This window comes from Bombina bombina, chromosome 2 (assembly GCF_027579735.1).
Source record: "Bombina bombina isolate aBomBom1 chromosome 2, aBomBom1.pri, whole genome shotgun sequence".
Classification (NCBI taxonomy): Eukaryota; Metazoa; Chordata; class Amphibia; order Anura; family Bombinatoridae; genus Bombina; species Bombina bombina.
In genome coordinates, this window is record NC_069500.1 from 91,661,605 (window position 1) to 91,676,760 (window position 15,156).

Here is a 15,156-nt window from a genome sequence, read left to right on the forward strand (position 1 = left end):
AAGATATCATACATATACATACTGTATGTAAATATCTATCCTGCCCACTATTTATAGACTATACTATAGTGTTGAATATAAGCATCTAGACCAGGGGTCGGAAACCTTGTGTACCTCAGGGACCGATTAACTTACAATTTTGAATCCAGTGGACCACTAACATGATTTTTTTTTTAAAAGGTACAAACCTCTATGTGTGTGTGTACAGGGAGTGCAGAATTATTAGGCAAATGAGTATTTTGACCACATCATCCTCTTTATGCATGTTGTCTTACTCCAAGCTGTATAGGCTCGAAAGCCTACTACCAATTAAGCATATTAGGTGATGTGCATCTCTGTAATGAGAAGGGGTGTGGTCTAATGACATCAACACCCTATATCAGGTGTGCATAATTATTAGGCAACTTCCTTTCCTTTGGCAAAATGGGTCAAAAGAAGGACTTGACAGGCTCAGAAAAGTCAAAAATAGTGAGATATCTTGCAGAGGGATGCAGCACTCTTAAAATTGCAAAGCTTCTGAAGCGTGATCATCGAACAATCAAGTGTTCACCTGATCTGAACCCCATTGAGAACCTGTGGTCCATCATCAAATGTGAGATTTACAAGGAGGGAAAACAGTACACCTCTCTGAACAGTGTCTGGGAGGCTGTGGTTGCTGCTGCACGCAATGTTGATGGTGAACAGATCAAAACACTGACAGAATCCATGGATGGCAGGCTTTTGAGTGTCCTTGCAAAGAAAGGTGGCTATATTGGTCACTGATTTGTTTTTGTTTTGTTTTTGAATGTCAGAAATGTATATTTGTGAATGTTGAGATGTTATATCGGTTTCACTGGTAAAAATAAATAATTGAAATGGGTATATATTTGTTTTTTGTTAAGTTGCCTAATAATTATGCACAGTAATAGTCACCTGCACACACAGATATCCCCCTAAAATAGCTATAACTAAAAACAAACTAAAAACTACTTCCAAAACTATTCAGCTTTGATATTAATGAGTTTTTTGGGTTCATTGAGAACATGGTTGTTGTTCAATAATAAAATTAATCCTCAAAAATACAACTTGCCTAATAATTCTGCACTCCCTGTATACTGTAGTGTACATAACTAGTATAACCATAGCAAAGTTTACATTATGTATATATTTACACATTTTTAAGAATACTTTTTTGGAATTAACTAACTGAATGACAGAACTGAGAGAATAATTCCAAATGACAGATGAAGGTTGAGTGTCAACTTTTGAGCTAGAAACAGAGAGGCACAAAGTGGGAAAAAATAATTATGTTTAAAAGGACCACAAGACTTCCAAGTCTTCCAAGTTACCTACCCAGATAGGAATTATTCAAAACTAATTATGATCATGGACAGACATTGGAGTAATAAATTAAGTTTATATCAGAAAGCTCTCAATATGGATGTGAGCTAACCACGACTGATGTTACCAGCAATTACCATAATACTGGTGGGATATGGCTGATCTGCTGGATGGCAATGACTGGAATTCAGGTGGAATGGCTTTGTGCTCGGGAAAATTATTAAAATAAAAAATAATTCATATTTAATAAATAAAAAAAGAAGAAGATAGAGGGGAGGAAGACAAACAGTGATGTAAATCCATCTGAAGGAATAAGCAAAATTACTACAAAGAGACAGATAAAGGGAAGAAAATAAATGAAATATAAGAGAGAAATAGTTTTTTAAAGATTTTCTCTTTTTTTTATACTTTAATTCCACTATTTCAAGTCAATACTATACTGTACCAACCTCTGCTGGCTTTAGAATGGAAGCATCTTTCTCCGAGCAGCACGCCGGATGGGAGGAGTTAAAAATACAATCTAGCTACGCAAGTTGCGTAGTACTACGCAATGTGCGTAGGGAGATTGTAATTTAACTTCTCCTCTGTTGGTTTTCACTGATGTCCAGCCAGGGACTGTAGGGAGTTGCAACGGGAGTGACACCATCAGAGGAGATTAGTTCCTGCTTGATGGTGTCAAAGACCACCAACATCTTCTCGTGGACCACCAATGGTCCATGGACCACTGGTTGGCGACCACTGATCTAGATCATATATTCGTACATATGTCTAAAATTGTGTCTGTGTCCACTTCATAATGTATTGTACATGCACAACATAAGCAAATTATTCCAAATCATCTCTCAAATGTGTCTAAAAGGCCAGTTTTTCACTTTATCAAGTGGTGTTGAATTTGAAAATTGTAAAAGTTGTGTCAAAAGCCTTTTGAAAAATATTGAAAAAATGAATTGTGAGCAGTAAAGTTAATACTGTCCATGCATTGTACGGGTTACATTGCTGACATTCCATCTAATATTTTTCCAGTATAAAAACGGTGTTATACATTACATTGTGAAAAAACGCTTATTGGTAGCTGACCAACATGATCAACAAGATTGAAATCGACCCCTTTGTTACTTTAAGCGACTCTAAGAGGAACTTCCTGTAGGGATTTGTCTGAAATGGTTCTAACACTATAATATTTATTACCTAGATAACTAAACAAATCTAATCCTGTCAAATAATGACCTTATTTTTGCTTTCAATATTTACTTTAACCCTGTACGACGCTGGTCGTTAAGCCCTTGTACGTTAAACCCTGTAGGACGCTGCTGTGCCTCCCACTTCCGCAATCTTGCTAAAAGTAGTGAGATCACACTATTTCTGCATGCCCTATGAGTGGGGCAGTGCAGAAATAGACGAGCAGAGGTACCGAGGCAGAGAGGGCCACTCTGTGGCCCTCTCTACATCAGGCAGCAGTGTTGCTGATCGTTAGTGGTGTGGGAGGGTAAGAAGGGAGGCGGGTGGGCAGCAATATGCTAATATTTACTTTAACCCCTTAACAACCAGCGCCGTACCCTGGGCCTCCCTCTACCGCGATCTCACTTAAAGTAGCGAGATCATGCTATTTCTGAATGCCCCACAAGTGGGGCAGTGCAGAAATAGACAAGCAGAGGTACCAATGCAGAGAGGGCCACTCCATGGCCCTCTCTGCATCAGACAGTGGTGGTGCCGATCGTTGGTGGTGTGGGAGGGTAAGGAGGGTAGTGGGTGGGTGGCCCATTACTGGAGGGGTGGCGGGAGGGAAGGGAAGCGGGTGGGACTGCTGCACTGCAGAAAAAAAAGGTTAGAGCAGCAGGGAGGGGGAAGGAGGGAGATGGAGCTCCTATAGTGGAGGGGGGATAAGAGGGTGGGTAAACAATCTGGGAGGGGGAGGGTAATGAGGGGGGCAGCTACACTACAGAATTTCTTTTTTTTAAATTATTATTATTAAATTAAAAAAAGAAAAATGGCTAGATAACTGGGTACTGGCAGACAGCTGCCAGTATCTAAGATTGCAGATCTAGTTGGGGGGGGAGAGTTAGAGAGCTTTTTGGGAGGGATCAGAGTGGTGATAAGGTAAGCGGGTAATCCTACACTGAAGAAAATATTAATAATATATATTTCTCTTGTTAAGTGTATCCAGTCCACGGATCATCCATTACTTATGGGATATTAACTCCTCCCCAACAGGAAGTGCAAGAGGATTCACCCAGCAGAGCTGCTATATAGCTCCTCCCCTAACTGCCATTACCAGTCATTCTCTTGCACCCAACGAATAGATAGGATGTGTGAGAGGACTGTGGTGATTATACTTAGTTTCATACCTTCAATCAAAAGTTTGTTATTTTATAATAGCACCGGAGTGTGTTATTCCTTCTCTGGTAGAATTTGAAGAAGAATCTACCTGAGTTTTTCTATGATTTTAGCCGGAGTAGTTAAGATCATATTGCTGTTTCTCGGCCATCTGAGGAGAGGTAAACTTCAGATCAGGGGACAGCGGGCAGATTAATCTGCAAAGAGGTATGTAGCAGCTTATTATTTTCTGACAATGGAATTGATGAGAAAATTCTGCCATACCGATATAATGTAAACTCAGCCTTAAATGCAGTAGCAGCAACTGGTATCAGGCTGTCATGTATGTATATTTTACACTTCAGTATTTTGGGGAATGGCACTTCACTGGAATTATACTGTATGCATAAAACTTTAGCCTAATTTGCAGGGACTAGCAACAGGCTTTTTAATAACACTCAATTTATTAATGTTAAACGTTTTTTGCTGGCATGTAAAATCGTTTAATTTTCTGAGGTACTGGGTAAAAAAATGTTTTGGGCACTATTTTTTTCCACTTGGCAGTCGTTTTATTTAATTTATGACAGTTTACTGATCTCTCTCACTGTTATGTATGAGGGGGAGGGACCTTTTTTGGTGCTTTTGCTACGCATCAAAAAATTCAGTCAGAAGTTTATTGTCTTCCCTGCATGATCCGGTTCATCTCTACAGAACTCAGGGGTCTTCAGAACTTGTTTTGAGGGAGGTAATCACTCACAGCAGAGCTGTGAGATTGTAGTTGACTGTGATAAAAAAACGTTTATTTCTGTATTTTTTTTTTTTTTTTTTCTGCTATCAGGGTTAGTTATCCTTTGCTAATGGGAGCAATCCTTTGCTAAAATTGTGTTTTTTACAAAGATTTGATGCTATAACTTTTCAGTTTATTAATTTTCAACTGTCATAACTTTTTCTGTGCTTCTTATAGGCACAGTACGTTTTCATATTATAGTAAATTACTTGAAAAGTATTTCCAAGTTGCTAGTTTATTTGCTAGTGTGTTAAACATGTCTGATTCAGAGGAAGATATCTGTGCTATATGTGCTAAAGCCAAAGTGGAGCCCAATAGAAATTTATGTACTAACTGTATTGATGCTACTTTAAATAAAAGTCAATCTGTACAAATTGAACATATTTCACCAAACAACGAGGGGAGAGTTATGCCGACTAACTCGCCTCACGTGTCAGTACCTGCATCTCCCGCTTGGGAGGTGCGTGATATTGTAGCGCCGAGTACATCTGGGCGGCCATTACAAATCACATTACAGGATATGGCTACTGTTATGACTGAAGTTTTGGCTAAATTACCAGAACTAAGAGGTAAGCGTGATCACTCTGGGGTGAGAACAGAGTGCGCTGATAATATTAGGGCCATGTCAGACACTGCGTCACAATTTGCAGAACATGAGGACGGAGAGCTTCATTCTGCGGGTGACGGTTCTGATCCAAACAAACTGGATTCAGATATTTCAAATTTTAAATTTAAGCTGGAAAACCTCCGTGTATTACTAGGGGAGGTGTTAGCGGCTCTGAATGATTGTAACACAGTTGCAATACCAGAGAAAATGTGTAGGTTGGATAAATATTTTGCGGTACCGGCGAGTACTGACGTTTTTCCTATACCTAAGAGACTTACTGAAATTGTTACTAAGGAGTGGGATAGACCCGGTGTGCCGTTCTCACCCCCTCCGATATTTAGAAAGATGTTTCCAATAGACGCCACCACACGGGACTTATGGCAAACGGTCCCTAAGGTGGAGGGAGCAGTTTCTACTTTAGCTAAGCGTACCACTATCCCGGTGGAGGATAGCTGTGCCTTTTCAGATCCAATGGATAAAAAGTTAGAGGGTTACCTTAAGAAAATGTTTGTTCAACAAGGTTTTATATTGCAACCTCTTGCATGCATTGCGCCTGTCACGGCTGCAGCAGCATTTTGGTTTGAGTCTCTGGAAGAGACACTTGAATCAGCTCCATTAGATGAGATTACACACAAGCTTAAAGCCCTTAAGTTAGCTAACTCATTTATTTCAGATGCCGTAGTACATTTAACTAAACTTACGGCTAAGAATTCCGGATTCGCCATTCAGGCACGCAGAGCACTGTGGCTAAAATCCTGGTCAGCTGACGTTACTTCTAAATCTAAATTGCTTAATATACCTTTCAAAGGGCAGACCTTATTCGGGCCCGGGTTGAAAGAAATTCTCGCTGACATTACAGGAGGTAAAGGCCATGCCCTGCCTCAAGACAGAGCCAAACCTAAGGCTAGACAGTCTAATTTTCGTTCCTTTCGTAATTTCAAAGCAGGAGCAGCATCAACTTCCTCTGCACCAAAACAGGAAGGAGCTGTTGCTCGCTACAGACAAGGCTGGAGACCTAACCAGTCATGGAACAAGGGCAAGCAGGCCAGGAAACCTGCTGCTGCCCCTAAGACAGCATGAATCGAGGGCCCCCGATCTGGGAACGGATCTAGTGGGGGGCAGACTTTCTCTCTTCGCCCAGGCTTGGGCAAGAGATGTCCAGGATCCCTGGGCGTTAGAGATCATATCTCAGGGATACCTTCTAGACTTCAAATTCTCTCCCCCAAGAGGGAGATTTCATCTGTCAAGGTTGTCAACAAACCAAATAAAGAAAGAGGCGTTTCTACGCTGCGTACAAGATCTTTTATTAATGGGAGTGATCCATCCGGTTCCGCGGTCGGAACAAGGACAAGGGTTTTACTCAAATCTGTTTGTGGTTCCCAAAAAAGAGGGAACTTTCAGGCCAATCTTGGATTTAAAGATCCTAAACAAATTCCTAAGAGTTCCATCGTTCAAAATGGAAACTATTCGGACAATTTTACCCATGATCCAAAAGGGTCAGTACATGACCACAGTGGATTTAAAGGATGCTTACCTTCACATACCGATTCACAAAGATCATTACCGGTATCTAAGGTTTGCCTTTCTAGACAGGCATTACCAGTTTGTAGCTCTTCCATTCGGATTGGCTACGGCTCCGAGAATCTTCACAAAGGTTCTGGGTGCTCTTCTGGCAGTACTAAGACCGCGAGGAATTGCGGTAGCTCCGTACCTAGACGACATTCTGATACAAGCTTCAAGCTTTCAAACTGCCAAGTCTCATACAGAGTTAGTACTGGCATTTCTAAGGTCGCATGGATGGAAGGTGAACGAAAAGAAGAGTTCTCTCTTTCCACTCACAAGAGTTCCCTTCTTGGGGACTCTTATAGATTCTGTAGAAATGAAGATTTACCTGACAGAAGACAGGTTAACAAAGCTTCAAAATGCATGCCGTGTCCTTCATTCCATTCAACACCCGTCAGTAGCTCAATGCATGGAGGTGATCGGCTTAATGGTAGCAGCAATGGACATAGTACCCTTTGCACGTCTACATCTCAGACCGCTGCAATTGTGCATGCTAAGTCAGTGGAATGGGGATTACTCAGACTTGTCCCCTACTCTGAATCTGGATCAAGAGACCAGAAATTCTCTTCTATGGTGGCTTTCTCGGCCACATCTGTCCAGGGGGATGCCATTCAGCAGGCCGGACTGGACAATTGTAACAACAGACGCCAGCCTACTAGGTTGGGGCGCTGTCTGGAATTCTCTGAAGGCTCAGGGACAATGGAATCAGGAGGAGAGTCTCCTACCAATAAACATTCTGGAATTGAGAGCAGTTCTCAATGCCCTTCTGGCTTGGCCCCAGTTAACAACTCGGGGGTTCATCAGGTTTCAGTCGGACAACATCACGACTGTAGCTTACATCAACCATCAGGGAGGGACAAGAAGCTCCCTAGCAATGATGGAAGTATCAAAGATAATTCGCTGGGCAGAGTCTCACTCTTGCCACCTGTCAGCAATCCACATCCCGGGAGTGGAGAACTGGGAGGCGGATTTCTTAAGTCGTCAGACTTTTCATCCGGGGGAGTGGGAACTTCATCCGGAGGTCTTTGCCCAAATACTTCGACGTTGGGGCAAACCAGAGATAGATCTCATGGCGTCTCGACAGAACGCCAAGCTTCCTCGTTACGGGTCCAGATCCAGGGATCCGGGAGCGGTTCTGATAGATGCTTTGACAGCACCTTGGACCTTCGGGATGGCTTATGTGTTTCCACCCTTCCCGATGCTTCCTCGATTGATTGCCAGAATCAAACAGGAGAGAGCATCAGTGATTCTAATAACGCCTGCATGGCCACGCAGGACTTGGTATGCAGATCTAGTGGACATGTCATCCTGTCCACCTTGGTCGCTACCTCTGAAACAGGACCTTCTGATCCAGGGTCCCTTCAAACATCAAAATCTAATTTCTCTGAAGCTGACTGCTTGGAAATTGAACGCTTGATTTTATCAAAACGTGGTTTTTCTGAGTCAGTTATTGATACCTTAATACAGGCTAGGAAGCCTGTTACCAGAAAGATTTACCATAAGATATGGCGCAAATACTTATATTGGTGCGAATCCAAGAGTTACTCATGGAGTAAGGTTAGGATTCCGAGGATATTGTCTTTTCTACAAGAAGGTTTAGAAAAGGGTTTATCCGCTAGTTCCTTAAAGGGACAGATTTCAGCTCTGTCCATTCTTTTACACAAACGTCTGTCAGAAGTTCCGGACGTTCAAGCTTTTTGTCAGGCTTTAGCTAGGATCAAGCCTGTGTTTAAAACTGTTGCTCCACCATGGAGTTTGAACTTAGTTCTTAATGTTTTACAGGGGGTTCCGTTTGAACCCCTTCATTCCATTGATATCAAGTTGTTATCTTGGAAAGTTCTGTTTTTAATGGCGATTTCCTCGGCTCGAAGAGTCTCTGAGTTATCTGCCTTACATTGTGATTCTCCTTATCTGATTTTTCATTCAGACAAGGTAGTTCTGCGTACTAAACCTGGGTTCCTACCTAAGGTGGTCACTAACAGGAATATTAATCAAGAGATTGTGGTTACATCTTTGTGTCCTAATCCTTCTTCGAAAAAGGAACGTCTGCTACACAATCTAGATGTAGTCCGTGCCCTGAAATTTTATCTACAGGCAACTAAGGATTTTCGACAAACGTCTTCCCTGTTTGTCGTTTATTCTGGTCAGAGGAGAGGTCAAAAAGCTTCGGCTACCTCTCTCTCCTTTTGGCTTCGTAGCATAATACGGTTAGCCTATGAGACTGCTGGACAGCAGCCTCCTGAAAGAATTACAGCACATTCTACTAGAGCTGTGGCTTCCACTTGGGCCTTTAAGAATGAGGCTTCTGTTGAACAGATTTGCAAGGCTGCAACTTGGTCTTCTCTTCATACTTTTTCCAAATTTTACAAATTTGACACTTTTGCTTCTTCGGAGGCTGTTTTTGGGAGAAAGGTTCTTCAGGCAGTGGTTCCTGCCTGTCCCTCCCGTCATCCGTGTACTTTAGCTTTGGTATTGGTATCCCATAAGTAATGGATGATCCGTGGACTGGATACACTTAACAAGAGAAAACATAATTTATGCTTACCTGATAAATTTATTTCTCTTGTGGTGTATCCAGTCTACGGCCCGCCCTGTCACTTTAAGGCAGGTAATTTTTCCATTAAACTACAGTCACCACTGTACCCTATGGTTTTCCTTTCTCTGCATGTTTTCGGTCGAATGACTGGTAATGGCAGTTAGGGGAGGAGCTATATAGCAGCTCTGCTGGGTGAATCCTCTTGCACTTCCTGTTGGGGAGGAGTTAATATCCCATAAGTAATGGATGATCCGTGGACTGGATACACCACAAGAGAAATAAATTTATCAGGTAAGCATAAATTATGTTGTTTTTTTAAGTCTAAAACTGCATAATGGCAGACTGTCTGCCAGTACTTAAGATGGGGTGACCAGTGGGGGGGAGGAGGGAAGAGAGCTGTTTCAGAGGGATCAGAGGGTGGCAAGTGTCAGGGGGGGAGGCTAACCTCTACTTAAAGCTAAAATTAACCTTACAAGCTAACTAATAAACCCCTTCACTGCTGGGAATAATAAACGTGTGCTGCGCAGCTACAATTAGCAGCCTTCCAATTACCAAAAAGCTATGGAAAAGCCATATATGTCTGCTATTTCTGAACAAAGAGGATCCCAGAGAAGCTTTTACAAACATTTATGCCATGATTGCACAGACTGTTTGTAAATAATTTCAGTGAGAAACCTAAAGTTTGTGAAAAAAGCTAACATTTTTTTTTTATTTGATCGCATTTGGCGGTGAAATGGTGGCATGAAATATACCAAAATGGGCCTAGGTCAATACTCTGGGTTGTCTACTTAAAATATATATAGTTTTGACAGGTAAATAAATAAAAACAAGGCTCTATTTCTGTTTAAATGCAGTGATGGCAAAAATGCTAAAAAAGCTCTGGTCTTTTGGGGAAGTCTTAGTCTGAAATGCCCGGTCCTGAAGAGAAATGTAATATTTTCAACTCTGTGGGATGTAAGTTGCAATGTTCCCTGTTATGTAGAACTGTATTGTGCTGTCTTAAAAGTAAGTCCCTCCTGGATCTGGTGCTGCCACACAGCTGCTATTTTACTGGCATGTTTGTAAGTTTTAGATGTAGATCAACATAGATAATACAAAATGAATATAGAAATAAATATACTGTTGAAATATAGTTTTAAACTAATGATAAATGACAATCAGCCCAAAATAGCTTTAGCTTCTGAGTTTATGCTGATTACAATGGCTGGTGCTTTTTAAAAAATAAGATGGCACCCTGCCTTTATCTACTGAAGCATTAAAGGGACAGTCAAGTCCAAAAAAAAAACTTTCATGTTTCGGATAGAGCGTGTAATTTTAAACAACTTTCCAATTTACTGTTATCATCAAATGTGCTTTGTTCTGTTGGTATTCTTAGTTGAAAGCTAATCCTAGATTGGCTCATATGATAATTTCTAAGCCCTTGAAGGCCACCTCTTATCACATGATTTTTTATTTGCTTTTCACAGCAGGGGAGAACTAGTTCATGTGAGCCATAAAGATAACATTGTGATCACACCGTGGCTTGTGGCAGACACTGCACTAAATGGATAAAATGCAAGTCAATAGATAATACATAATAAATCATCTGATCAGGGGGCTGTCAGAAGTTGCTTAGATACAAGTTAATCATAGAGCTAAAAACTATATTAATATAACAGTGTTGGCTGAATAGGTAATATCTTTTTTAACAACAAAATTCTGGTGTTGACTGTCCCTTTAAAGTATCTGTAACACGCTTGTATTATTTGCATAAATGGCTGGTACTTCCTCTTTCTAAACTCCAACTCAGTTCTGCTGTGCTGTTCGCTTTCGGTTTCCCTGTTTGGAAATCCCCATCCCCCAAGAGGGAAACGCCTCTCTACCAAAGGTAAAGGATACTCTTCAGCTCTGCTGTCATTTCTACAACTAATGCTTAGGAGTGTGTATGTGGCTACAGCGACAGGAATATTCATTCTGATCACTGTCATTATCTCAGAAAATATATCTCAGTCCCACACACCGATCATGAGACCAGCAACATCCTTAAAGAAGGTCGCTCACCCTTCAGGTAGTATTAATATAAGATATTATACAATATATTCTCACATTTGTAGAAAGTATACATTTTAACTGGTATTTTAGACTAGGGTATGACAAATTATGGATATATAATGAAGTATATTTTGTAGACAACTTGGTTAAATATATTTCAGTTCATAGTTTAAAAACATTTTATGTATTTTCTCCTGTGGTTTTTCTATCAATGTTTTTATAATGTTTCTGAAATTGATCTTTATTACATGTTTTTTATGTTTCTACTTTTAGATATTAAAATATTTTGTAGCATCTCAAGGTTAAAGGAGATATTAAGATTTTTTTTTTCCCTGTATTTATTCATCTCTGTAGTTTTGTTATATCTATAAAAATCAATCAAAAATGATATTATTGAATATAATACCTGATAAAGTTGTTCCTAAATACATTGTTTAAAGTTGTTTTACTGTACACATAGTACATATTAATGCAAAGGTTGTTGTTTTTTTTTATAGTGTATACCTTTCTCTTTATAAATATTATACTACAGCTATGTATTTTTTAATTGCTATGCTACATGACCTAATTTTTATTTCTTATTAGGCATTATACAACACCCAGTAAAAAAAAAAAAGCATAGTTATATAAGTTCTGGAATAAAGGCAAGTGTGACTATATATAACATTTTAAAACTAGGGAAATTAAATTACAAAAATATTTAAAATATTAATGCTAGAATTTTAGGCTTTGTCTTAAATGCTGAATGAAAATCCAGATTTTTTTAATTGCTATGCTGCATGACCTATTTTTTTTTTTATTAGGCACTATGCAACACCCAGTAAAACTACATTTTTCTTAAACATTAATTATAATAGCATACATTTTGGAATATAAATGTGTGTCTATATATATCATTTTAAAACATAGGGAAATTAAATCACAACAATATTAAAAATATTAATGCTAGAATTTTAAGTTCTGTCTTAAATGCTAAAAGAGAATCCTGATTTATTTGTGGAATAGTAAATAAGATATACAGTCTATTTCCAGTGGTACTTCATTATTCCGTCTGGGAGGTGGAGCAACAATTTTATTTTTTTCTTTGTTTTGTTTTTTCAGTTTTTTTGTTGAGAGCTTTTTTGTCCTTTGTGCAACTGAATATAAATAATTAAAATCTAGTAGCAGCAGACAAATAAAAAAACACACCTCTTTTTCAAATAGGTTAATCATATTCACCATGAATTATATTATTGAAAAAAAAAGATATGTAAGCAGCATACCTGATCTTTTTACAGACAAATATGTAGGTTAATAATTTATAATATTTTTATAATAGGTCAATTGCGTGACTTGTTTTTCTCTTGATGACAATAAATAAACATACTGAGTCATATTTTCACTAGGTGGATAAGGAAGTGTATTATAAAATTCCAGGAAGGTGAACTCAATTATTTAAATATATATATATATATATATATATATATATATATATATATATATATATATATATATATATTTAGTGTTTTCATATTGGTACATATAAATAATAAAACTATTAAGATATTTTGTGCCTTTTTATATGAAAAGTTGGAAGTTTTTGTTTTTTTTAAATTATGAAGTTTAAACAGCATTTTTCTAACCGAAGGAGCTTCAAAATTTTTTTGCCCATTCAGTGTATATTTCAATTTCATGTTGAATGCTTTGCTTATAATGATATTAGTAATCTGTTATTAAACAAATAACAATAATTTTTGTTTTTATTTTGCAGAGAAGGAAGTTATTGCAGAGATGGTCAAACAGCTAAGAGTTATCGGAGATAAACTCAATATGAAGCAGAAGATTCTAAATCTTTTTTCTGAAATGATGACTCCTAAAACATGATTTCCTGGTTAAAAGTCATAGAACAGCAGAAAAAAGTTACTGAAAATTAATTCCGTGTTTGAGCAAATACTAAAAATAAAAAAGATTAATCTTTATGCGACAAAGGCTAACTTGGAATGGTTGGAAGAAGACAACCAAATCGATCCTTGACTGCATTAAAAGGTGTCATATTAAGCAACGGAGGACCATGGATTGGTTTGAGACAGACAGTGCAAGTAGGAGGGGCTTTTTCTTAATGGAGGTTTATCTTTTAAGAAAAAGAATTATAAAGACCTCGTCATCATCAGCCCAATCTGTTGACGTTTAATTGATTTATTACAATAAGGAACTGGACCTATTAAAACTGACTTACAATTTGAACCTGATCTTTCCAATCTGGAGAATAATTCATAATAATTTATATATTATTACTTCATGGTGTTTGTTATCATACCCATGGTTTAATGGTTTGATGATCCAATAAGTCTGTTTTAAACTGTACACACTGCATATGGAAAAATGTAAATTGCAGAACATAAACCATGTACATATCACATGTACATATTTAGGATTATGTGGATTGATGCCTATAAAATAAAGCTTTATACTGTTAAAACATGTTTTGTATATACAAATGCTCTGGAAGCCATAATGCAGAAAACATTGTCATATAGTTAATCATGTGATGTAGTTACATTGTGATATTTTGTGTTCTATCTATTTATTTATCTATCAATATATATGCTTGTCCATCTATCTATCTATCAAATGGATCTTCAGTTTTAGATCTATATAAATCTTATATTAGTAATTATCTGTGTAACAGTTGTTTATAGTTCTTTGGCTTTTGCTAAAAATTCAGATAATTGCTGTGTTCTCTTTTTTTTACCCTTCATTCCTACAATTTCAAGCACTGCCTCATTAAACAGTATTTGCATGGCAGGCAGTAGAGGAAAACAATGTTCTTGTAGTTTGAACTGCCTGACTTACTTAAAGGGATATTGTACTAAAATAATTATCTTATCTATATGAAGGCCATTCTTTTAACCTACTGACCTGACATTTTTCCCTGTATAAATGAAGTAAAACCTGTTAAAACTGAAAGTAAACTACTGGTATCAGTTGTGCATTTCCTACTAATAAGCATTGGCTTTTAGGTACTTCTAGATAATACTAAATGAGCATTAGTAAGAAGGTGCTATCAGCCAATGAGCATTCACAGGATGTTCCTAACAGCCATTCAACATTAATAGGAAGTAGCTATCATCCAATGAGGATTAGTAGGAAGTACAAAACTGATACTGTTGTATTACTTATATGATAGATAGATGTAGAAAAGTGACTTTTTTGGCACAATGTCCCTTTAAAGGGGCATCATATATTTTGACCATGAACTGCTCCATGTTTATAATGCAGTTTTTCTGATATACTGGCCCATAAAAATCCTTGGCAGGAGTGAGGTGAGAAAGAGGGTGCAGGGTACAAAGTAGCTTTCTCTGGTGAATGTAGATTACGTAATTTTAAATGTAAAGCTGAGTAAGACATTATTTTTATATATCAAAAAATATTTTTTACCATATATTATGGATATGTTGAATATTTTACGCTATGTAGCATTTCAAGTACTTTAGTTATAAATGATTAATATTTAATCTTTAAATGTCTATCTTGCTCATTATTTAGCAAAATATCCATATCCATTTATCATGTTGTATTTATGATGCAGTGTATTTATTGTTTGAGTGATTTTTTTTCTCTCTATATATAAAAATGAAAGTAAAACATATGCTTTTAAAATGATCTATGTAGTTGAGTGGTTTTATTTACTGCTTCTTATAAATGGGTTTTGGAGCAAAATATGGGTCAATTCATGTGGAACCAATATCTGTTTTGTACACTATCAAGTTAATCAAATTGGTAGAAATACATTGGCTGCATTTTTGTGGCCATGTGATTTACAATGTCACAATCTTATCTTTACCAAGTTCTTACCCTCTAGGGCATACTAATGTAAGAATATCTATTTTAATTATCTAGATCAGAGTTGGCAGAGTTAGGGCTAATATCAACATGAAGGCTAGGGTTATCTTTATTTCTATGGTTAGATATAGGGATAATAGAGAGAGCCCCTAGAGATAATGGAAACTGTGAATCTGA

At 37.8% G+C, this 15,156-nt stretch overlaps 1 long non-coding RNA gene across 1 annotated transcript; it reads left to right on the plus strand.

Annotated features, from left to right (window-relative positions):
* The first annotated feature begins 10,972 nt into the window (after positions 1-10,972).
* Positions 10,973-14,799, plus strand: LOC128647670 (uncharacterized). Its single transcript, XR_008400377.1, has 2 exons — positions 10,973-11,173; positions 12,908-14,799. It is a non-coding gene; the product is annotated as an uncharacterized LOC128647670 (long non-coding RNA).
* Positions 14,800-15,156: the final 357 nt, after the last annotated feature.